Below are 23,412 nucleotides of genomic sequence, written 5' to 3' on the forward strand. Positions count from 1 at the left end.
ACTCCACAGAAGTTCGGCAGAGGGAGGAGGTGGCATGTGATCGTGTCATGTAGACACGAGCTGGAGACACTGAGTAGCACCGCGCAAGCGCAGGTGGGTGAAGATGCACAGGCCGTGTGGTACACGACAACCCAAACTGGGAAGAAGTATAAAATGACCCACCAAAAAGCCCCTCTGACCAGCACTGACTCTTTGTGGGACCCCCGAGATGCCAAGCTTTGAAGACTCTGCAAACACACTGTGGTGACTATTCTTGCGACGCTCTCCTGAGCCCTTGCTTAACTTTCCACCTTTGCTCCTCTCTTGCCTATCACTGCAAGTCTCCTCTAATTTTTCACGTGCTTCCTTTTTACAAGAAAGAAAGATTTTTGATGCACAGCCTCTGAAATGTGTTCTGTCTCAAACTCACTCTGGGGATTCCAAACAAAACCCTCCTGGCTTTGGTCTGGGACATTTTTTCGGTGTCAGAAGTGGGATCCCCGTGAAATGAGAGCTCCATACCTTTTCCTGAGATAAGCAAAACCTCTCAGGAGTGTAAGGAGGAGTGGGACCCTGACTCTTTAGAACTTTCGTGGTACCTTCTGAGGCGTCCATTCCAATTGTATTAATTGTCTGTTTGCTGTTGTTGTGAATCGCACTGGTTGTCAAGTTGCAGTCTACATCAAACCTCTCAGGAAAGTAAAGGGTGTGGGTTGCTTTTACTTATGCGCTGACTTTCCTGAGAAGTCTGCTCCCTATCTTTCTTCCTCTATGACAAGATGTGTGATAGCAGAAATGCTCCTTCGGGAAAGGAAGTGCTGTTTGACTTTTTAGAGCAATCTAAATCGCGACTTGCAGTGTCTGGGGTGGACTGGGCTCAGGGAAACTGGTATAAGATGCAAAGTGTAGTTGATCAGATAAGTGCTTTACGTAAGGATGCGAGAGTCAGGTCTGCAAAAGGAAAAGCAATTGTCTGTGCGGTCCTGGGTGCTGGTTTGGCTGCGGTGGTGGAGGCTGGAGATCATCATAGCGCTGCAGTCTCAGCTCATTGACTCTCTTCAGAACGTTGTTCAGAACCTGCAGGGACAGGTGACAGGCTTAAGACAACAGCTCGAGGAGGAAAGGAGTCAGAGGAGACAGCTGCAGGATGCTTTTAAGAAACAGCTTCTTGCAGACAGCAGCGCCCACGAGGCAGGGTGCTCTAGATCAGAAAATGGTGATGCGCTCCCCTCTAAGACAGGAAATGGCGCGGCTTTCCTGGGAGAAGGGAACCGGACTGCTGATTGGATTAGAAGAAGCAGAGAGAAGTGTTCTCTGCCAGTACGACCTTGGAACATCCCTCATGGTTAAAGCAGTTGCTCTTCCTGGAAGGGTACGTACTTTTTCATGACAGGAGAGAAGCTTTTCTGTTGTTAGGTGGTACATAACCCAGTTTCAAGAAAAGTATCGGAGCGTCTCTTTGCAGGAGGTGTTTTTTTGGTATCGCATTAACATGCCATCAGTTGAGAGTATCCAGTCGACTGAGCCTCTATGTAAAACCACGGGCTTAACATGTCTTTTCAGTGTGCTGGTAGTAAAACAAGTTTTCTGGTTTTGTTGTAAAGCAGTTACCTAATGCTCCGCTTCCACAAAAAGCCATTGAAAAAGACCTTTTATCGGCCTGAGTGAAAAAATAAAAAGCCTACTCTTTAAAGCTTCTCTAAGATAAATTTACTAAACGCTTAATTTCTGTCAGAAATATCATCTTTAAAAGATCTCCGACTTCCACAGTTCTGCTGAAGATGGCTTAAGCACATTCGCATCAATCTCTGTCTAGCAAGCAGGTGACTTTAGAGCAGAAGACTTGTTTATGTTGACTCTGGACAGAAAAAAGAGCCTTGAGTGTTGTCTGACAGATTGTTGACAGATTGTCTTTCAAGCTGCAGCTCTTCAACCTCTCCTTAGTGAATCTTGTGTTTGTGCGGATGGGGTACATTGGTGTGATGTTCCTATCAAACCCACTGACCGCAACCCTTTGAGCCCACCCGTGCATTGTGCCCAGACGGGCAAACAGGGCTAAGAGCCAGGGAAAGGCACCGTGAGGCACCAAACCAAAGCATTTGGGTATTTTGATACGTTTTCAACAGCAATGATCGGCAGAGCCCTCTTAGAATCACAGAGTCACCAGGTTGGAAAAGACCTCTTGGATCATCGAGCCCAACCACTCCTATCTGCCACTAAACCATGTCCCCGAGCACCTCGTCTACCCGTCTTTTAAACACCTCCAGGGATGGTGAATCAAGAACCTCCCTGGGCAGCCTCTGCCATTGCCCCATGACCCTTTCTGTGAAAAAGCTTTCCCTGATATCCAGTCTGCAACTCCCCGGGCACAGCTTGAGGCCATTCCCCCTTGTCCTGTCCCCCGTCCCCTGGGAGAAGAGGCCAGCACCCTCCTCTCTACAACCTCCTTTCTGGTAGTTGTAGAGAGCAATAAGGTCTCCCCTCGGCCTCCTCTTCTCCAGGTTAAACACCCCCAGTTCCCTCAGCCGCTCGTCATAAGACTCGTTCTCTGGCCCCTTCACCAGCTTCATTGCTCTTCTCTGGACGTGCTCCAGAGAACCATCTCCCAGCAGCTTCTGCACCCCCCACGCCGGCCCCACCTCCCTCTGGAAGTTTAAGTTGGCCGTTCTGCTTAACCCCCCTGCCCACCCCACCTAGAACTGCGAATTCTACCATCTCACAATCGCTTTGCCTCAGGCACCCTCCAACCGCCACATCTCCCACAAGGCCTCCTCTGCTCACGGAGAGCAGGTCCAGGAGGGCGCCTTCCCTCCTCGGCTCCCTCACCAGCTGGTGAGGAACTTGTCTTCCACACACTCCAGGATCCTCCCAGACTGCTTCCTCTCTGCTGTAGCGCACTTCCAGCAGACAGCTGGTAGGTGAAAGTCACCACAAGGACAAGAGCTGGCGATGTTGAGACGCGTTGTTTGTAAAAGAGCCGGTCAGCCTCTTCCTCCTGGCTGGGCGATCTGTGACAGACTCCCATCACGCAGCTGCCTTCTCGTGGGCTCCTCTGATTTTCGCCCGCAGACGCTCAATCCTCTCGCCACTGGTATCGAGCTCGAGGCTATCGAAGCCCTCTCTAACGCAGAGCCCGCGGGAGCCCGTCGGGGCTTTAACCCGGTGCGGGTTCGGAGCCGCCCGGGCTTGCAGAGCCTCAGCCCGTCCGTGCGGGGCAGCCCGGAGTCGAGCCCCGGGCTCCGCCGCCGAGGCCGTCGAAGGGTTCCCAGAGCAGGCTCAGGCGTCCGTCCCTCGCCCCGCTCCGTGACGCCGCTGCGGGCGGATCGCGGCAACGCCGTGCGGGTCGGGCCGCCGCACAGAGCGGTCGCTGCCGCTGCGCGGAGGTGGGGGCGGTGGGAGCGGCGCCCGCTGCGGCCCCGTGCGGGGCGGGGGCTGAGCTGCGGGGCGGAGGGCGGCGGGCAGGAGGCTCCGGGGGCCGAGCTGGGAAAGAGCTGTCCCTGGAGAACGGCCACCGACGGGGCTTTCTGGGGAGAAGGCTCACACCAGGCTCGGAGCCAGGCATTAATCAAGTGCTTCTCTCTGACCTCCTGCTCCTCACTCCTCAGCGTTGGAATGGAACTAAACAGTACTTGTGCCCCAGAGCCCTCCATCGTTCTCCCTAGAGTCCTAAAGTCTCTCTTAATGGCTTTCAGCTTTCTGCACTCTATGTCATCATTGTCGTTTTGAAACACTACCAGAGGGTAATAATCTGTCTCTTTGACCAAGGAAGGAAGTTTTCTAGTGACATCCTTCACTGACGCCCCCGGTAAGCAGCAGACCTCCCTGTGGAGCGGGTCCGGTCTGCAGATGGGTCCCTCTGTTCCTTTTAGAAGGGAATCCCCTAAGACAATCACTCTCCGCTTCTTATTTACGGAGGATGTTTTTTATGGTTGTCTGAGGATGGCGCAGCCTAGGGCATGTTTCTAGGCTGTGGGAGCCATCTGCTCCATTCTTGGGGATGAATTCCACCTGCAGCGCTTTATATTTGTTCTCCAGGGGATCTGGGGGTTTGTTGTTTCGGTGGGGGGAGCAGGTTTCCGGGCAAGTATTGCTGCCATTCCCCATCTCTTGTTCCCCCAGCCTTGCAGTTTGCAGGTGGGTGTTGCTCAGCCGCACTAACTCCAGCAGCCTGCTGAGTTTGTGAGAGAGCGATGCTCCAGCGATCTATCGCCCTGTCACATTCCCTGATGGTCCTTAGTCTATTCACCTCCTCCCTCAGCTCTGCCACGACACGAAGGAGTTCCCCGACGCGAGCAGAGCTTCCACAAGTGGAGCGAGTGTCAGAGGCGTGAGCTGGTGTGGGAGGGGGGCGCTACCTCCAGCCCAGGCTCTGCGGGGCTGCACGGACCCACTGAGGCTCTGCCTGGGTGGCAACATCTCTCCTGCTCGCTGCAGCGCCCGGAGCGGTTTTAATCTTCTGCCGGGTGGCCTCCACGGTCCCTTCTGGGCGGCCTCCAGCCCCTCCCCGCGCACTCCCCCCCCCCCCCCCGGAACTGCCCCGTTGCACTAAGGCGCTCCGCAGCTCTTTGCCGCACTCCTCCTCGCGCTGCTCGCAGGGGAAAGTCTGAATCTCCCGCGAGACCGCCGGGACCGCCCCCTCCAATCAGGCCCCGCGCGGGACCGCTCCCTCCCGTCAGGCCTCGCGCGGGACCGCCCCCTCCCCTCAGGACCCGCGCGGGACCGCTCCCTCCCGTCAGGCCTCGCGCGGGACCGCCCCCTCCCCTCAGGACCCGCGCGGGACCGGCCGCTGCCGCGTCAGGCGCCGAGCGCCGCCCGCCCCGCTCCCGCCGGGGTTTTCGGGGGCTTCTGCCGGCTCAGGGAAGCACCCCACCGCCTCAGATGGCCACCCCACCGCAGCACTCACCGTCCTGCCGCTGGGTGCCGCCGAAAAAGCATAGAAACGACGACAGTGCCGAGCGTCAGGTCATGGCGGGACGAGTAGTGGCAGAAGGGAATCCTGTGACACCCAAACCTGCCAGATCTTGCAGAAGGCAATCTCTCTCAAAAGAGAGAGAGATCAGCAAGCGGTGCACCGGAGGACCAGGGCTGCACGCCGGACCTAGGAAGGTGCAAGACGCCTAAAAAGAGAGAGAGTGGTTCACCAGAGAGCAAGCGCAAGAAATGTGATGTTGGAAGAAGCAGCAGGGCTCAAAAGACACAGAGGACAGCCAGCGTTGCACCAGAGAACAAGTGCGAGAGCCCAGATCTTGGAAGAAGAAAGAGCTCTAAAAAGAGAGAGAGATCAGCAAGCGGCACACCAGAGACCCAACAGAAGAAATCAGATCTTGCAGGAGGCAATAGGCCTCAAAAGAGAGAGAGATCAGCAAGCGGTGCACCAGAGACCCAACAGAAGAAATCAGATCTTGCAGGAGGCAATAGGCCTCAAAAGAGAGAGAGATCAGCAAGCGGTGCACCAGAGACCCAACAGAAGAAACCAGATCTTGCAGGAGGCGATAGGCCTCAAAAGACATAGAGATCAGCAAGCGGCGCACCAGAGACCCAACAGAAGAAACCAGATCTTGCAGGAGGCAATAGGCCTCAAAAGAGAGAGAGATCAGCAAGCGGTGCACCGGAGGACCAGGGCTGCACTCCGGACCTAGGAAGGTGCAAGACGCCTAAAAAGAGAGAGAGTGGTTCACCAGAGAGCAAGCGCAAGAAATGTGATGTTGGAAGAAGCAGCAGGGCTCAAAAGACACAGAGGACAGCAAGCGTTGCACCAGAGAACAAGTGCGAGAGCCCGGATCTTGGAAGAAGAAAGACCTCTAAAAAGAGAGAAAGATCAGCAAGCGGCACACCAGAGACTCAACAGAAGAAACCAGATCTTGCAGGAGGCAATAGGCCTCAAAAGAGAGAGAGATCAGCAAGCGGTGCACCGGAGGACCAGGGCTGCACGCCGGACCTAGGAAGGTGCAAGACGCCTAAAAAGAGAGAGAGTGGTTCACCAGAGAGCAAGCGCAAGAAATGTGATGTTGGAAGAAGCAGCAGGGCTCAAAAGACACAGACGACAGCCAGCGTTGCACCAGAGAACAAGTGCGAGAGCCCGGATCTTGGAAGAAGAAAGACCTCTAAAAAGAGAGAAAGATCAGCAAGCGGCGCACCAGAGACTCAACAGAAGAAACCAGATCTTGCAGGAGGCAATAGGCCTCAAAAGAGAGAGAGATCAGCAAGCGGTGCACCGGAGGACCAGGGCTGCACGCCGGACCTAGGAAGGTGCAAGACGCCCCAAAAGAGAGAGAGTGGTTCACCAGAGAGCAAGCGCAAGAAATGTGATGTTGGAAGAAGCAGCAGGGCTCAAAAGACACAGAGGACAGCCAGCGTTGCACCAGAGAACAAGTGCGAGAGCCCGGATCTTGGAAGAAGAAAGACCTCTAAAAAGAGAGAAAGATCAGCAAGCGGCACACCAGAGACTCAACAGAAGAAACCAGATCTTGCAGGAGGCAATAGGCCTCAAAAGAGAGAGAGATCAGCAAGCGGTGCACCGGAGGACCAGGGCTGCACGCCGGACCTAGGAAGGTGCAAGACGCCTAAAAAGAGAGAGAGTGGTTCACCAGAGAGCAAGCTCAAGAAATGTGATGTTGGAAGAAGCAGCAGGGCTCAAAAGACACAGAGGACAGCCAGCGTTGCACCAGAGAACAAGTGCGAGAGCCCAGATCTTGGAAGAAGAAAGAGCTCTAAAAAGAGAGAGAGATCAGCAAGCGGCGCACCAGAGACCCAACAGAAGAAACCAGATCTTGCAGGAGGCAATAGGCCTCAAAAGAGAGAGAGATCAGCAAGCGGTGCACCAGAGACCCAACAGAAGAAACCAGATCTTGCAGGAGGCAATAGGCCTCAAAAGAGAGAGAGATCAGCAAGCGGTGCACCGGAGGACCAGGGCTGCACGCCGGACCTAGGAAGGTGCAAGACGCCTCAAAAGAGAGAGAGTGGTTCACCAGAGAGCAAGCGCAAGAAATGTGATGTTGGAAGAAGCAGCAGGGCTCAAAAGACACAGACGACAGCCAGCGTTACACCAGAGAACAAGTGCGAGAGCCCAGATCTTGGAAGAAGAAAGAGCTCAAAAAAGAGAGAGAGATCAGCAAGCGGCGCACCAGAGACCCAACAGAAGAAACCAGATCTTGCAGGAGGCAATAGGCCTCAAAAGAGAGAGAGATCAGCAAGTGGTGCACCAGAGACCCAACAGAAGAAATCAGATCTTGCAGGAGGCAATAGGCCTCAAAAGGCATAGAGATCAGCAAGCGGCGCACCAGAGACCCAACAGAAGAAACCAGATCTTGCAGGAGGCAATCTCTCTCATAAGAGAGAGAGATCAGCAAGCGGTGCACCGGAGGACCAGGGCTGCACGCCAGACCTAGGAAGGTGCAAGACGCCTAAAAAGAGAGAGAGTGGTTCACCAGAGAGCAAGCGCAAGAAATGTGATGTTGGAAGAAGCAGCAGGGCTCAAAAGACACAGACGACAGCCAGCGTTGCACCAGAGAACAAGTGCGAGAGCCCAGATCTTGGAAGAAGAAAGAGCTCTAAAATGAGAGAGAGATCAGCAAGCGGCGCACCAGAGACCCAACAGAAGAAACCAGATCTTGCAGGAGGCAATAGGCCTCAAAAGAGAGAGAGATCAGCAAGCGGTGCACCGGAGGACCAGGGCTGCACTCCGGACCTAGGAAGGTGCAAGACGCCTAAAAAGAGAGAGAGTGGTTCACCAGAGAGCAAGCGCAAGAAATGTGATGTTGGAAGAAGCAGCAGGGCTCAAAAGACACAGAGGACAGCCAGCGTTGCACTAGAGAACAAGTGCGAGAGCCCAGATCTTGGAAGAAGAAAGAGCTCTAAAAAGAGAGAGAGATCAGCAAGCGGCACACCAGAGACCCAACAGAAGAAATCAGATCTTGCAGGAGGCAATAGGCCTCAAAAGACATAGAGATCAGCAAGCAGCGCACCAGAGACCCAACAGAAGAAACCAGATCTTGCAGGAGGCAATAGGCCTCAAAAGAGAGAGAGATCAGCAAGCGGTGCACCGGAGGACCAGGGCTGCACGCCGGACCTAGGAAGGTGCAAGACGCCTAAAAAGAGAGAGAGTGGTTCACCAGAGAGCAAGCTCAAGAAATGTGATGTTGGAAGAAGCAGCAGGGCTCAAAAGACACAGACGACAGCCAGTGTTGCACCAGAGAACAAGTGCGAGAGCCCAGATCTTGGAAGAAGAAAGAGCTCTAAAAAGAGAGAGAGATCAGCAAGCGGCGCACCAGAGACCCAACAGAAGAAACCAGATCTTGCAGGAGGCAATAGGCCTCAAAAGAGAGAGAGATCAGCAAGCGGTGCACCAGAGACCCAACAGAAGAAACCAGATCTTGCAGGAGGCGATAGGCCTCAAAAGAGAGAGAGATCAGCAAGCGGTGCACCGGAGGAACAGGGCTGCACGCCGGACCTAGGAAGGTGCAAGACGCCTCAAAAGAGAGAGAGTGGTTCACCAGAGAGCAAGCGCAAGAAATGTGATGTTGGAAGAAGCAGCAGGGCTCAAAAGACACAGAGGACAGCCAGCGTTGCACCAGAGAACAAGTGCGAGAGCCCAGATCTTGGAAGAAGAAAGAGCTCTAAAAAGAGAGAGAGATCAGCAAGCGGCGCACCAGAGACTCAACAGAAGAAACCAGATCTTGCAGGAGGCAATAGGCCTCAAAAGAGAGAGAGATCAGCAAGCGGTGCACCGGAGGACCAGGGCTGCACGCCGGACCTAGGAAGGTGCAAGACGCCTAAAAAGAGAGAGAGTGGTTCACCAGAGAGCAAGCGCAAGAAATGTGATGTTGGAAGAAGCAGCAGGGCTTAAAGACACAGAGGACAGCCAGCGTTGCACCAGAGAACAAGTGCGAGAGCCCAGATCTTGGAAGAAGAAAGAGCTCTAAAAAGAGAGAGAGATCAGCAAGCGGCACACCAGAGACCCAACAGAAGAAATCAGATCTTGCAGGAGGCAATAGGCCTCAAAAGAGAGAGAGATCAGCAAGCGGTGCACCAGAGACCCAACAGAAGAAATCAGATCTTGCAGGAGGCAATAGGCCTCAAAAGACAGAGAGATCAGCAAGCGGTGCACCAGAGACCCAACAGAAGAAACCAGATCTTGCAGGAGGCGATAGGCCTCAAAAGACATAGAGATCAGCAAGCGGCGCACCAGAGACCCAACAGAAGAAACCAGATCTTGCAGGAGGCAATAGGCCTCAAAGAGAGAGAGATCAGCAAGCGGTGCACCAGAGACCCAACAGAAGAAACCAGATCTTGCAGGAGGCAATAGGCCTCAAAAGACATAGAGATCAGCAAGCGGCGCACCAGAGACCCAACAGAAGAAACCAGATCTTGCAGGAGGCAATAGGCCTCAAAAGAGAGAGAGATCAGCAAGCGGTGCACCGGAGGACCAGGGCTGCACGCCGGACCTAGGAAGGTGCAAGACGCCTAAAAAGAGAGAGAGTGGTTCACCAGAGAGCAAGCTCAAGAAATGTGATGTTGGAAGAAGCAGCAGGGCTCAAAAGACACAGAGGACAGCCAGCGTTGCACCAGAGAACAAGTGCGAGAGCCCAGATCTTGGAAGAAGAAAGAGCTCTAAAAAGAGAGAGAGATCAGCAAGCGGCGCACCAGAGACCCAACAGAAGAAACCAGATCTTGCAGGAGGCAATAGGCCTCAAAAGAGAGAGAGATCAGCAAGCGGCGCACCAGAGACCCAACAGAAGAAACCAGATCTTGCAGGAGGCAATAGGCCTCAAAAGAGAGAGAGATCAGCAAGCGGTGCACCAGAGACCCAACAGAAGAAACCAGATCTTGCAGGAGGCAATAGGCCTCAAAAGGCATAGAGATCAGCAAGCGGCGCACCAGAGACCCAACAGAAGAAACCAGATCTTGCAGGAGGCAATAGGCCTCAAAAGAGAGAGAGATCAGCAAGCGGTGCACCGGAGGACCAGGGCTGCACGCCGGACCTAGGAAGGTGCAAGACGCCTAAAAAGAGAGAGAGTGGTTCACCAGAGAGCAAGCGCAAGAAATGTGATGTTGGAAGAAGCAGCAGGGCTCAAAAGACACAGAGGACAGCCAGCGTTACACCAGAGAACAAGTGCGAGAGCCCAGATCTTGGAAGAAGAAAGAGCTCAAAAAAGAGAGAGAGATCAGCAAGCGGCGCACCAGAGACCCAACAGAAGAAACCAGATCTTGCAGGAGGCAATAGGCCTCAAAAGAGAGAGAGATCAGCAAGCGGTGCACCAGAGACCCAACAGAAGAAACCAGATCTTGCAGGAGGCGATAGGCCTCAAAAGAGAGAGAGATCAGCAAGCGGTGCACCGGAGGAACAGGGCTGCACGCCGGACCTAGGAAGGTGCAAGACGCCTCAAAAGAGAGAGAGTGGTTCACCAGAGAGCAAGCGCAAGAAATGTGATGTTGGAAGAAGCAGCAGGGCTCAAAAGACACAGACGACAGCCAGCGTTGCACCAGAGAACAAGTGCGAGAGCCCAGATCTTGGAAGAAGAAAGAGCTCTAAAAAGAGAGAGAGATCAGCAAGCGGCGCACCAGAGACTCAACAGAAGAAACCAGATCTTGCAGGAGGCAATAGGCCTCAAAAGAGAGAGAGATCAGCAAGCGGTGCACCGGAGGACCAGGGCTGCACGCCGGACCTAGGAAGGTGCAAGACGCCTCAAAAGAGAGAGAGTGGTTCACCAGAGAGCAAGCGCAAGAAATGTGATGTTGGAAGAAGCAGCAGGGCTCAAAAGACACAGAGGACAGCCAGCGTTACACCAGAGAACAAGTGCGAGAGCCCAGATCTTGGAAGAAGAAAGAGCTCAAAAAAGAGAGAGAGATCAGCAAGCGGCGCACCAGAGACCCAACAGAAGAAACCAGATCTTGCAGGAGGCAATAGGCCTCAAAAGAGAGAGAGTGGTTCACCAGAGAGCAAGCGCAAGAAATGTGATGTTGGAAGAAGCAGCAGGGCTCAAAAGACACAGTGGACAGCCAGCGTTGCACTAGAGAACAAGTGCGAGAGCCCAGATCTTGGAAGAAGAAAGAGCTCTAAAAAGAGAGAGAGATCAGCAAGCGGTGCACCAGAGACCCAACAGAAGAAATCAGATCTTGCAGGAGGCAATAGGCCTCAAAAGACATAGAGATCAGCAAGCAGCGCACCAGAGACCCAACAGAAGAAACCAGATCTTGCAGGAGGCAATAGGCCTCAAAAGAGAGAGAGATCAGCAAGCGGTGCACCGGAGGACCAGGGCTGCACGCCGGACCTAGGAAGGTGCAAGACGCCTCAAAAGAGAGAGAGTGGTTCACCAGAGAGCAAGCGCAAGAAATGTGATGTTGGAAGAAGCAGCAGGGCTCAAAAGACACAGACGACAGCCAGTGTTGCACCAGAGAACAAGTGCGAGAGCCCAGATCTTGGAAGAAGAAAGAGCTCTAAAAAGAGAGAGAGATCAGCAAGCGGCGCACCAGAGACCCAACAGAAGAAACCAGATCTTGCAGGAGGCAATAGGCCTCAAAAGAGAGAGAGATCAGCAAGCGGTGCACCAGAGACCCAACAGAAGAAACCAGATCTTGCAGGAGGCGATAGGCCTCAAAAGAGAGAGAGATCAGCAAGCGGTGCACCGGAGGACCAGGGCTGCACGCCGGACCTAGGAAGGTGCAAGACGCCTCAAAAGAGAGAGAGTGGTTCACCAGAGAGCAAGCGCAAGAAATGTGATGTTGGAAGAAGCAGCAGGGCTCAAAAGACACAGACGACAGCCAGCGTTGCACCAGAGAACAAGTGCGAGAGCCCAGATCTTGGAAGAAGAAAGAGCTCTAAAAAGAGAGAGAGATCAGCAAGCGGCGCACCAGAGACTCAACAGAAGAAACCAGATCTTGCAGGAGGCAATAGGCCTCAAAAGAGAGAGAGATCAGCAAGCGGTGCACCGGAGGACCAGGGCTGCACGCCGGACCTAGGAAGGTGCAAGACGCCTAAAAAGAGAGAGAGTGGTTCACCAGAGAGCAAGCTCAAGAAATGTGATGTTGGAAGAAGCAGCAGGGCTCAAAAGACACAGAGGACAGCCAGCGTTGCACCAGAGAACAAGTGCGAGAGCCCAGATCTTGGAAGAAGAAAGAGCTCTAAAAAGAGAGAGAGATCGGCAAGCGGCACACCAGAGACCCAACAGAAGAAATCAGATCTTGCAGGAGGCAATAGGCCTCAAATGAGAGAGAGATCAGCAAGCGGTGCACCAGAGACCCAACAGAAGAAATCAGATCTTGCAGGAGGCAATAGGCCTCAAAAGACAGAGAGATCAGCAAGCGGTGCACCAGAGACCCAACAGAAGAAACCAGATCTTGCAGGAGGCAATAGGCCTCAAAAGACATAGAGATCAGCAAGCGGCGCACCAGAGACCCAACAGAAGAAATCAGATCTTGCAGGAGGCAATAGGCCTCAAAAGAGAGAGAGATCAGCAAGCGGTGCACCAGAGACCCAACAGAAGAAACCAGATCTTGCAGGAGGCAATAGGCCTCAAAAGACATAGAGATCAGCAAGCGGCGCACCAGAGACCCAACAGAAGAAACCAGATCTTGCAGGAGGCAATAGGCCTCAAAAGAGAGAGAGATCAGCAAGCGGTGCACCGGAGGACCAGGGCTGCACGCCGGACCTAGGAAGGTGCAAGACGCCTCAAAAGAGAGAGAGTGGTTCACCAGAGAGCAAGCGCAAGAAATGTGATGTTGGAAGAAGCAGCAGGGCTCAAAAGACACAGAGGACAGCCAGCGTTGCACCAGAGAACAAGTGCGAGAGCCCAGATCTTGGAAGAAGAAAGAGCTCTAAAAAGAGAGAGAGATCAGCAAGCGGCGCACCAGAGACCCAACAGAAGAAACCAGATCTTGCAGGAGGCAATAGGCCTCAAAAGAGAGAGAGATCAGCAAGCGGCGCACCAGAGACCCAACAGAAGAAATCAGATCTTGCAGGAGGCAATAGGCCTCAAAAGAGAGAGAGATCAGCAAGCGGTGCACCAGAGACCCAACAGAAGAAACCAGATCTTGCAGGAGGCAATAGGCCTCAAAAGGCATAGAGATCAGCAAGCGGCGCACCAGAGACCCAACAGAAGAAACCAGATCTTGCAGGAGGCAATAGGCCTCAAAAGAGAGAGAGATCAGCCAGCGGTGCACCGGAGGACCAGGGCTGCACGCCGGACCTAGGAAGGTGCAAGACACCTAAAAAGAGAGAGAGTGGTTCACCAGAGAGCAAGCGCAAGAAATGTGATGTTGGAAGAAGCAGCAGGGCTCAAAAGACACAGAGGACAGCCAGCGTTACACCAGAGAACAAGTGCGAGAGCCCAGATCTTGGAAGAAGAAAGAGCTCAAAAAAGAGAGAGAGATCAGCAAGCGGCGCACCAGAGACCCAACAGAAGAAACCAGATCTTGCAGGAGGCAATAGGCCTCAAAAGAGAGAGAGTGGTTCACCAGAGAGCAAGCGCAAGAAATGTGATGTTGGAAGAAGCAGCAGGGCTCAAAAGACACAGTGGACAGCCAGCGTTGCACTAGAGAACAAGTGCGAGAGCCCAGATCTCGGAAGAAGAAAGACCTCTAAAAAGAGAGAAAGATCAGCAAGCGGCACACCGGAGACCTAACAGAAGAAATCAGATCTTGCAGGAGGCAATAGGCCTCAAAAGACATAGAGATCAGCAAGCAGCGCACCAGAGACCCAACAGAAGAAACCAGATCTTGCAGGAGGCAATCTCTCTCATAAGAGAGAGAGATCAGCAAGCGGTGCACCGGAGGAACAGGGCTGCACGCCAGACCTAGGAAGGTGCAAGACGCCTAAAAAGAGAGAGAGTGGTTCACCAGAGAGCAAGCGCAAGAAATGTGATGTTGGAAGAAGCAGCAGGGCTCAAAAGACACAGAGGACAGCCAGCGTTGCACCAGAGAACAAGTGCGAGAGCCCAGATCTTGGAAGAAGAAAGAGCTCTAAAAAGAGAGAAAGATCAGCAAGCGGCGCACCAGAGACCCAACAGAAGAAACCAGATCTTGCAGGAGGCAATAGGCCTCAAAAGAGAGAGAGATCAGCAAGCGGTGCACCGGAGGACCAGGGCTGCACGCCGGACCTAGGAAGGTGCAAGACGCCTAAAAAGAGAGAGAGTGGTTCACCAGAGAGCAAGCTCAAGAAATGTGATGTTGGAAGAAGCAGCAGGGCTCAAAAGACACAGAGGACAGCCAGCGTTGCACCAGAGAACAAGTGCGAGAGCCCAGATCTTGGAAGAAGAAAGAGCTCTAAAAAGAGAGAGAGATCAGCAAGCGGCACACCAGAGACCCAACAGAAGAAATCAGCTCTTGCAGGAGGCAATAGGCCTCAAAAGAGAGAGAGATCAGCAAGCGGTGCACCAGAGACCCAACAGAAGAAATCAGATCTTGCAGGAGGCAGTAGGCCTCAAAAGAGAGAGAGATCAGCAAGCGGTGCACCAGAGACCCAACAGAAGAAACCAGATCTTGCAGGAGGCAATAGGCCTCAAAAGAGAGAGAGATCAGCAAGCGGTGCACCAGAGACCCAACAGAAGAAATCAGATCTTGCAGGAGGCAATAGGCCTCAAAAGAGAGAGAGATCAGCAAGCGGTGCACCGGAGGACCAGGGCTGCACGCCGCACCTAGGAAGGTGCAAGACGCCTCAAAAGAGAGAGAGTGGTTCACCAGAGAGCAAGCGCAAGAAATGTGATGTTGGAAGAAGCAGCAGGGCTCAAAAGACACAGACGACAGCCAGCGTTACACCAGAGAACAAGTGCGAGAGCCCAGATCTTGGAAGAAGAAAGAGCTCAAAAAAGAGAGAGAGATCAGCAAGCGGCGCACCAGAGACCCAACAGAAGAAACCAGATCTTGCAGGAGGCAATAGGCCTCAAAAGAGAGAGAGATCAGCAAGTGGTGCACCAGAGACCCAACAGAAGAAATCAGATCTTGCAGGAGGCAATAGGCCTCAAAAGGCATAGAGATCAGCAAGCAGCGCACCAGAGACCCAACAGAAGAAACCAGATCTTGCAGGAGCTAATCTCTCTCATAAGAAAGAGAGATCAGCAAGCGGTGCACCGGAGGACCAGGGCTGCACGCCAGACCTAGGAAGGTGCAAGACGCCTAAAAAGAGAGAGAGTGGTTCACCAGAGAGCAAGCGCAAGAAATGTGATGTTGGAAGAAGCAGCAGGGCTCAAAAGACACAGACGACAGCCAGCGTTGCACCAGAGAACAAGTGCGAGAGCCCAGATCTTGGAAGAAGAAAGAGCTCTAAAATGAGAGAGAGATCAGCAAGCGGCGCACCAGAGACCCAACAGAAGAAACCAGATCTTGCAGGAGGCAATAGGCCTCAAAAGAGAGAGAGATCAGCAAGCGGTGCACCAGAGACCCAACAGAAGAAACCAGATCTTGCAGGAGGCAATAGGCCTCAAAAGGCATAGAGATCAGCAAGCGGCGCACCAGAGACCCAACAGAAGAAACCAGATCTTGCAGGAGGCAATAGGCCTCAAAAGAGAGAGAGATCAGCAAGCGGTGCACCGGAGGACCAGGGCTGCACGCCAGACCTAGGAAGGTGCAAGATGCCTAAAAAGAGAGAGAGTGGTTCGCCAGAGAGCAAGCGCAAGAAATGTGATGTTGGAAGAAGCAGCAGGGCTCAAAAGACACAGAGGACAGCCAGCGTTGCACCAGAGAACAAGTGCGAGAGCCCGGATCTTGGAAGAAGAAAGACCTCTAAAAAGAGAGAAAGATCAGCAAGCGGCACACCAGAGACTCAACAGAAGAAACCAGATCTTGCAGGAGGCAATAGGCCTCAAAAGAGAGAGAGATCAGCAAGCGGTGCACCGGAGGACCAGGGCTGCACGCCGGACCTAGGAAGGTGCAAGACGCCTAAAAAGAGAGAGAGTGGTTCACCAGAGAGCAAGCGCAAGAAATGTGATGTTGGAAGAAGCAGCAGGGCTCAAAAGACACAGACGACAGCCAGCGTTACACCAGAGAACAAGTGCGAGAGCACAGATCTTGGAAGAAGAAAGAGCTCAAAAAAGAGAGAGAGATCAGCAAGCGGCGCACCAGAGACCCAACAGAAGAAACCAGATCTTGCAGGAGGCAATAGGCCTCAAAAGAGAGAGAGATCAGCAAGTGGTGCACCAGAGACCCAACAGAAGAAATCAGATCTTGCAGGAGGCAATAGGCCTCAAAAGACATAGAGATCAGCAAGCGGCGCACCAGAGACCCAACAGAAGAAATCAGATCTTGCAGGAGGCAATAGGCCTCAAAAGGCATAGAGATCAGCAAGCGGCGCACCAGAGACCCAACAGAAGAAACCAGATCTTGCAGGAGGCAATAGGCCTCAAAAGAGAGAGAGATCAGCAAGCGGTGCACCGGAGGACCAGGGCTGCACTCCGGACCTAGGAAGGTGCAAGACGCCTAAAAAGAGAGAGAGTGGTTCACCAGAGAGCAAGCGCAAGAAATGTGATGTTGGAAGAAGCAGCAGGGCTCAAAAGACACAGAGGACAGCCAGCGTTGCACCAGAGAACAAGTGCGAGAGCCCGGATCTTGGAAGAAGAAAGACCTCTAAAAAGAGAGAAAGATCAGCAAGCGGCACACCAGAGACACAACAGAAGAAACCAGATCTTGCAGGAGGCAATAGGCCTCAAAAGAGAGAGAGATCAGCAAGCGGTGCACCGGAGGACCAGGGCTGCACGCCGGACCTAGGAAGGTGCAAGACGCCTAAAAAGAGAGAGAGTGGTTCACCAGAGAGCAAGCGCAAGAAATGTGATGTTGGAAGAAGCAGCAGGGCTCAAAAGACACAGACGACAGCCAGCGTTGCACCAGAGAACAAGTGCGAGAGCCCGGATCTTGGAAGAAGAAAGACCTCTAAAAAGAGAGAAAGATCAGCAAGCGGCGCACCAGAGACTCAACAGAAGAAACCAGATCTTGCAGGAGGCAATAGGCCTCAAAAGAGAGAGAGATCAGCAAGCGGTGCACCGGAGGACCAGGGCTGCACGCCGGACCTAGGAAGGTGCAAGACGCCTAAAAAGAGAGAGAGTGGTTCACCAGAGAGCAAGCGCAAAAATGTGATGTTGGAAGAAGCAGCAGGGCTCAAAAGACACAGACGACAGCCAGCGTTACACCAGAGAACAAGTGCGAGAGCCCAGATCTTGGAAGAAGAAAGAGCTCTAAAAAGAGAGAGAGATCAGCAAGCGGCGCACCAGAGACCCAACAGAAGAAACCAGATCTTGCAGGAGGCAATAGGCCTCAAAAGAGAGACAGATCAGCAAGCGGTGCACCAGAGACCCACCAGAAGAAACCAGATCTTGCAGGAGGCAATAGGCCTCAAAAGAGAGAGAGATCAGCAAGCGGTGCACCGGAGGACCAGGGCTGCACGCCGGACCTAGGAAGGTGCAAGACGCCTAAAAAGAGAGAGAGTGGTTCACCAGAGAGCAAGCGCAAGAAATGTGATGTTGGAAGAAGCAGCAGGGCTCAAAAGACACAGACGACAGCCAGCGTTGCACCAGAGAACAAGTGCGAGAGCCCAGATCTTGGAAGAAGAAAGAGCTCTAAAATGAGAGAGAGATCAGCAAGCGGCGCACCAGAGACCCAACAGAAGAAACCAGATCTTGCAGGAGGCAATAGGCCTCAAAAGAGAGAGAGATCAGCAAGCGGTGCACCAGAGACCCAACAGAAGAAACCAGATCTTGCAGGAGGCAATAGGCCTCAAAAGGCATAGAGATCAGCAAGCGGCGCACCAGAGACCCAACAGAAGAAACCAGATCTTGCAGGAGGCAATAGGCCTCAAAAGAGAGAGAGATCAGCAAGCGGTGCACCGGAGGACCAGGGCTGCACGCCAGACCTAGGAAGGTGCAAGATGCCTAAAAAGAGAGAGAGTGGTTCGCCAGAGAGCAAGCGCAAGAAATGTGATGTTGGAAGAAGCAGCAGGGCTCAAAAGACACAGAGGACAGCCAGCGTTGCACCAGAGAACAAGTGCGAGAGCCCGGATCTTGGAAGAAGAAAGACCTCTAAAAAGAGAGAAAGATCAGCAAGCGGCACACCAGAGACTCAACAGAAGAAACCAGATCTTGCAGGAGGCAATAGGCCTCAAAAGAGAGAGAGATCAGCAAGCGGTGCACCGGAGGACCAGGGCTGCACGCCGGACCTAGGAAGGTGCAAGACGCCTAAAAAGAGAGAGAGTGGTTCACCAGAGAGCAAGCGCAAAAATGTGATGTTGGAAGAAGCAGCAGGGCTCAAAAGACACAGACGACAGCCAGCGTTACACCAGAGAACAAGTGCGAGAGCCCAGATCTTGGAAGCAGAAAGAGCTCAAAAAAGAGAGAGAGATCAGCAAGCGGCGCACCAGAGACCCAACAGAAGAAACCAGATCTTGCAGGAGGCAATAGGCCTCAAAAGAGAGAGAGATCAGCAAGTGGTGCACCAGAGACCCAACAGAAGAAATCAGATCTTGCAGGAGGCAATAGGCCTCAAAAGACATAGAGATCAGCAAGCGGCGCACCAGAGACCCAACAGAAGAAATCAGATCTTGCAGGAGGCAATAGGCCTCAAAAGGCATAGAGATCAGCAAGCGGCGCACCAGAGACCCAACAGAAGAAACCAGATCTTGCAGGAGGCAATAGGCCTCAAAAGAGAGAGAGATCAGCAAGCGGTGCACCGGAGGACCAGGGCTGCACGCCGGACCTAGGAAGGTGCAAGACGCCTCAAAAGAGAGAGAGTGGTTCACCAGAGAGCAAGCGCAAGAAATGTGATGTTGGAAGAAGCAGCAGGGCTCAAAAGACACAGAGGACAGCCAGCGTTGCACCAGAGAACAAGTGCGAGAGCCCGGATCTTGGAAGAAGAAAGACCTCTAAAAAGAGAGAAAGATCAGCAAGCGGCACACCAGAGACTCAACAGAAGAAACCAGATCTTGCAGGAGGCAATAGGCCTCAAAAGAGAGAGAGATCAGCAAGCGGTGCACCGGAGGACCAGGGCTGCACGCCGGACCTAGGAAGGTGCAAGACGCCTAAAAAGAGAGAGAGTGGTTCACCAGAGAGCAAGCGCAAGAAATGTGATGTTGGAAGAAGCAGCAGGGCTCAAAAGACACAGACGACAGCCAGCGTTGCACCAGAGAACAAGTGCGAGAGCCCGGATCTTGGAAGAAGAAAGACCTCTAAAAAGAGAGAAAGATCAGCAAGCGGCGCACCAGAGACTCAACAGAAGAAACCAGATCTTGCAGGAGGCAATAGGCCTCAAAAGAGAGAGAGATCAGCAAGCGGTGCACCGGAGGACCAGGGCTGCACGCCGGACCTAGGAAGGTGCAAGACGCCTCAAAAGAGAGAGAGTGGTTCACCAGAGAGCAAGCGCAAGAAATGTGATGTTGGAAGAAGCAGCAGGGCTCAAAAGACACAGAGGACAGCCAGCGTTGCACCAGAGAACAAGTGCGAGAGCCCGGATCTTGGAAGAAGAAAGACCTCTAAAAAGAGAGAAAGATCAGCAAGCGGCGCACCAGAGACTCAACAGAAGAAACCAGATCTTGCAGGAGGCAATAGGCCTCAAAAGAGAGAGAGATCAGCAAGCGGTGCACCGGAGGACCAGGGCTGCACGCCGGACCTAGGAAGGTGCAAGACGCCTCAAAAGAGAGAGAGTGGTTCACCAGAGAGCAAGCGCAAGAAATGTGATGTTGGAAGAAGCAGCAGGGCTCAAAAGACACAGAGGACAGCCAGCGTTGCACCAGAGAACAAGTGCGAGAGCCCAGATCTTGGAAGAAGAAAGAGCTCTAAAAAGAGAGAGAGATCAGCAAGCGGCGCACCAGAGACCCAACAGAAGAAACCAGATCTTGCAGGAGGCAATAGGCCTCAAAAGAGAGACAGATCAGCAAGCGGTGCACCAGAGACCCACCAGAAGAAACCAGATCTTGCAGGAGGCAATAGGCCTCAAAAGAGAGAGAGATCAGCAAGCGGTGCACCGGAGGACCAGGGCTGCACGCCGGACCTAGGAAGGTGCAAGACGCCTCAAAAGAGAGAGAGTGGTTCACCAGAGAGCAAGCGCAAGAAATGTGATGTTGGAAGAAGCAGCAGGGCTCAAAAGACACAGACGACAGCCAGCGTTACACCAGAGAACAAGTGCGAGAGCCCAGATCTTGGAAGAAGAAAGAGCTCAAAAAAGAGAGAGAGATCAGCAAGCGGCGCACCAGAGACCCAACAGAAGAAACCAGATCTTGCAGGAGGCAATAGGCCTCAAAAGAGAGAGAGATCAGCAAGTGGTGCACCAGAGACCCAACAGAAGAAATCAGATCTTGCAGGAGGCAATAGGCCTCAAAAGGCATAGAGATCAGCAAGCAGCGCACCAGAGACCCAACAGAAGAAACCAGATCTTGCAGGAGGCAATCTCTCTCATAAGAAAGAGAGATCAGCAAGCGGTGCACCGGAGGACCAGGGCTGCACGCCAGACCTAGGAAGGTGCAAGACGCCTAAAAAGAGAGAGAGTGGTTCACCAGAGAGCAAGCGCAAGAAATGTGATGTTGGAAGAAGCAGCAGGGCTCAAAAGACACAGAGGACAGCCAGCGTTACACCAGAGAACAAGTGCGAGAGCCCAGATCTTGGAAGAAGAAAGAGCTCAAAAAAGAGAGAGAGATCAGCAAGCGGCGCACCAGAGACCCAACAGAAGAAACCAGATCTTGCAGGAGGCAATAGGCCTCAAAAGAGAGAGAGTGGTTCACCAGAGAGCAAGCGCAAGAAATGTGATGTTGGAAGAAGCAGCAGGGCTCAAAAGACACAGTGGACAGCCAGCGTTGCACTAGAGAACAAGTGCGAGAGCCCAGATCTTGGAAGAAGAAAGAGCTCTAAAAAGAGAGAGAGATCAGCAAGCGGCACACCAGAGACCCAACAGAAGAAATCAGATCTTGCAGGAGGCAATAGGCCTCAAAAGACATAGAGATCAGCAAGCAGCGCACCAGAGACCCAACAGAAGAAATCAGATCTTGCAGGAGGCAATAGGCCTCAAAAGAGAGAGAGATCAGCAAGCGGTGCACCGGAGGACCAGGGCTGCACGCCGGACCTAGGAAGGTGCAAGACGCCTCAAAAGAGAGAGAGTGGTTCACCAGAGAGCAAGCGCAAGAAATGTGATGTTGGAAGAAGCAGCAGGGCTCAAAAGACACAGACGACAGCCAGTGTTGCACCAGAGAACAAGTGCGAGAGCCCAGATCTTGGAAGAAGAAAGAGCTCTAAAAAGAGAGAGAGATCAGCAAGCGGCGCACCAGAGACCCAACAGAAGAAATCAGATCTTGCAGGAGGCAATAGGCCTCAAAAGAGAGAGAGATCAGCAAGCGGTGCACCAGAGACCCAACAGAAGAAACCAGATCTTGCAGGAGGCGATAGGCCTCAAAAGAGAGAGAGATCAGCAAGCGGTGCACCGGAGGAACAGGGCTGCACGCCGGACCTAGGAAGGTGCAAGACGCCTCAAAAGAGAGAGAGTGGTTCACCAGAGAGCAAGCGCAAGAAATGTGATGTTGGAAGAAGCAGCAGGGCTCAAAAGACACAGAGGACAGCCAGCGTTGCACCAGAGAACAAGTGCGAGAGCCCAGATCTTGGAAGAAGAAAGAGCTCTAAAAAGAGAGAGAGATCAGCAAGCGGCGCACCAGAGACTCAACAGAAGAAACCAGATCTTGCAGGAGGCAATAGGCCTCAAAAGAGAGAGAGATCAGCAAGCGGTGCACCGGAGGACCAGGGCTGCACGCCGGACCTAGGAAGGTGCAAGACGCCTAAAAAGAGAGAGAGTGGTTCACCAGAGAGCAAGCTCAAGAAATGTGATGTTGGAAGAAGCAGCAGGGCTCAAAAGACACAGAGGACAGCCAGCGTTGCACCAGAGAACAAGTGCGAGAGCCCAGATCTTGGAAGAAGAAAGAGCTCTAAAAAGAGAGAGAGATCGGCAAGCGGCACACCAGAGACCCAACAGAAGAAATCAGATCTTGCAGGAGGCAATAGGCCTCAAATGAGAGAGAGATCAGCAAGCGGTGCACCAGAGACCCAACAGAAGAAATCAGATCTTGCAGGAGGCAATAGGCCTCAAAAGACAGAGAGATCAGCAAGCGGTGCACCAGAGACCCAACAGAAGAAACCAGATCTTGCAGGAGGCGATAGGCCTCAAAAGACATAGAGATCAGCAAGCGGCGCACCAGAGACCCAACAGAAGAAACCAGATCTTGCAGGAGGCAATAGGCCTCAAAAGAGAGAGAGATCAGCAAGCGGTGCACCAGAGACCCAACAGAAGAAACCAGATCTTGCAGGAGGCAATAGGCCTCAAAAGACATAGAGATCAGCAAGCGGCGCACCAGAGACCCAACAGAAGAAACCAGATCTTGCAGGAGGCAATAGGCCTCAAAAGAGAGAGAGATCAGCAAGCGGTGCATCGGAGGACCAGGGCTGCACGCCGGACCTAGGAAGGTGCAAGACGCCTAAAAAGAGAGAGAGTGGTTCACCAGAGAGCAAGCGCAAGAAATGTGATGTTGGAAGAAGCAGCAGGGCTCAAAAGACACAGAGGACAGCCAGCGTTGCACCAGAGAACAAGTGCGAGAGCCCAGATCTTGGAAGAAGAAAGAGCTCTAAAACGAGAGAGAGATCAGCAAGCGGCGCACCAGAGACCCAACAGAAGAAACCAGATCTTGCAGGAGGCAATAGGCCTCAAAAGAGAGAGAGATCAGCAAGCGGCGCACCAGAGACCCAACAGAAGAAACCAGATCTTGCAGGAGGCAATAGGCCTCAAAAGAGAGAGAGATCAGCAAGCGGTGCACCAGAGACCCAACAGAAGAAACCAGATCTTGCAGGAGGCAATAGGCCTCAAAAGGCATAGAGATCAGCAAGCGGCGCACCAGAGACCCAGCAGAAGAAACCAGATCTTGCAGGAGGCAATAGGCCTCAAAAGAGAGAGAGATCAGCAAGCGGTGCACCGGAGGACCAGGGCTGCACGCCGGACCTAGGAAGGTGCAAGACGCCTAAAAAGAGAGAGAGTGGTTCACCAGAGAGCAAGCGCAAGAAATGTGATGTTGGAAGAAGCAGCAGGGCTCAAAAGACACAGAGGACAGCCAGCGTTACACCAGAGAACAAGTGCGAGAGCCCAGATCTTGGAAGAAGAAAGAGCTCAAAAAAGAGAGAGAGATCAGCAAGCGGCGCACCAGAGACCCAACAGAAGAAACCAGATCTTGCAGGAGGCAATAGGCCTCAAAAGAGAGAGAGATCAGCAAGCGGTGCACCAGAGACCCAACAGAAGAAACCAGATCTTGCAGGAGGCGATAGGCCTCAAAAGAGAGAGAGATCAGCAAGCGGTGCACCGGAGGAACAGGGCTGCACGCCGGACCTAGGAAGGTGCAAGACGCCTCAAAAGAGAGAGAGTGGTTCACCAGAGAGCAAGCGCAAGAAATGTGATGTTGGAAGAAGCAGCAGGGCTCAAAAGACACAGACGACAGCC

General features: G+C 53.0%; 1 protein-coding gene across 3 annotated transcripts in view; it reads left to right on the forward strand.

Annotated features, from left to right (window-relative positions):
• LOC128852521 (dual specificity protein kinase CLK1-like) overlaps window positions 1–23,412 on the forward strand; it is a 42,190-nt gene that overhangs the window by 2,056 nt on the left and 16,722 nt on the right. Inside the window, exon 2 of one of the 3 annotated variants that reach the window (XR_008450407.1) lies at window positions 3,672–3,784. The gene's annotated coding sequence lies outside the window, so the exon portion shown is untranslated. Of the gene's footprint in view, window positions 1–1,942; window positions 4,378–23,412 lie in introns of those variants that run through there. The other 2 variants (XR_008450406.1, XR_008450405.1) reach the window with 2 other exon arrangements.

The sequence above is a fragment of the Cuculus canorus genome, chromosome 6 (genome assembly GCF_017976375.1).
Source record: "Cuculus canorus isolate bCucCan1 chromosome 6, bCucCan1.pri, whole genome shotgun sequence".
NCBI classification, from domain to species: Eukaryota; Metazoa; Chordata; class Aves; order Cuculiformes; family Cuculidae; genus Cuculus; species Cuculus canorus.